The sequence below is a fragment of the Teleopsis dalmanni genome, chromosome 1 (assembly GCF_002237135.1).
Source record: "Teleopsis dalmanni isolate 2A chromosome 1, ASM223713v2, whole genome shotgun sequence".
NCBI lineage: Eukaryota > Metazoa > Arthropoda > Insecta > Diptera > Diopsidae > Teleopsis > Teleopsis dalmanni.
This window is the reverse complement of record NC_051846.1, coordinates 129938921-129940360: the sequence shown is the minus strand read 5'-3', so window position 1 is coordinate 129940360 and position 1440 is coordinate 129938921.

Sequence of the window (1440 nt, the reverse complement as noted above, 5' to 3'; positions counted from 1 at the left end):
ATATTATATTATATTATATTATATTATATTATATTATAAGATTCTTCAATTTACAGAAAAACCACTCGGCCGAAAGTTATTTCTCACAATAAAATTGACAAGTTAATTTTGGTAAAGCGACAAGCAAGACATGAATGGCAAAAGTTTCGTTCTCCTAACGCTAAACAAAGACTTAATGAATTCTTAAAATTAATTAAAGATGCACTCAACAATCATAGAAATTTAAAAATACAGCACTATTTAGAGAATATTGGACCTAATAAAGAAAACAATTATACTTTGTGGAAAGCATCCATAAAAACAAAAATACCTATTCAAAATGATCCTCCCATCCAAAAACTAGACGGATCATGGGTTAAAAGTGATGAAGAAAAGAGATCTGTTCTAGTTAATCACTTAAAAACAGTATTTCAATTAAATCCAGAAGTCGTCAACTTCCACACTGGAGTTCATTTTCCAGTAAAGGTGAAAGCTCCAATTAAACTAAGTATTTATGAAGTAAAAGAAGCAATTCAAACAAATTCAAATCCTAAGAAGGCACCAGGTCTTGATCATATTACAGGCAAAATGATAAAACTTCTCCCTGAAGTTTTATTATTATTTTATTATTAACCATAATATTTAATAGCATTCTTGCTACAGGCTATTATCCAAAGCAATGGAGAGTTTCAAAACCAGGAAAGGACCCAACTCTGGCTACCTCTAACAGACCGATAAGTGTTCTTCCTTACTTATCGAAGATCTTCGAAAGAATAATTTCAGCTAAATTGGAACCTTATATAATGCATCATAAAATAATACCTAATCACCAATTTGGTTTCAGGAAAAGCCACGGAACAATAGAGCAAGTCCATAGAATTGCAAGTGAAATCCACACTGCTTTCCAAAAGAAAAAATATTGCACTGACATTTTTCTGGACGTTGCTCAAGTTTTCGACAAGGTTTGGCACGAAGGCTTACTTGCGTAAATTAAATTAAAACTTTCTGAAAACATACACCGGTTTTTTCTTTCTTACTTATCTTCTAGAAAATTTCGTTTGAAACATAACTTACTTCAAGAGAAGTTGAAATAATGGCTGGTATTCCTCAGGGAAGTGTGTTTGGGCCGTGCGTTATCGTGGTGTAAAATTCATGAGTTTTCCTTCCATAAATCTGGCCTCTTTTTGCGAATGGCCTCACGCAAACGACGCATAACGACCAAATAATAATCCTTATTGACCGTTTGACCGTCCGGAAGGAATTCATAGTGCACCACACCACTAATATCGAAGACAACAGTCAGCATAACCATGATTTTGGACCGACTTTAGCGATCTCTTTTCGGTTTCGGCTCACCTTCGAAGCACCATTCGGTAGATTATTGTTTGGTGGGCATATCAAATTCATAAACCCATGTCTCATCATCAGTTATGATACTTTCGATGAATGTGGGGTCACTAT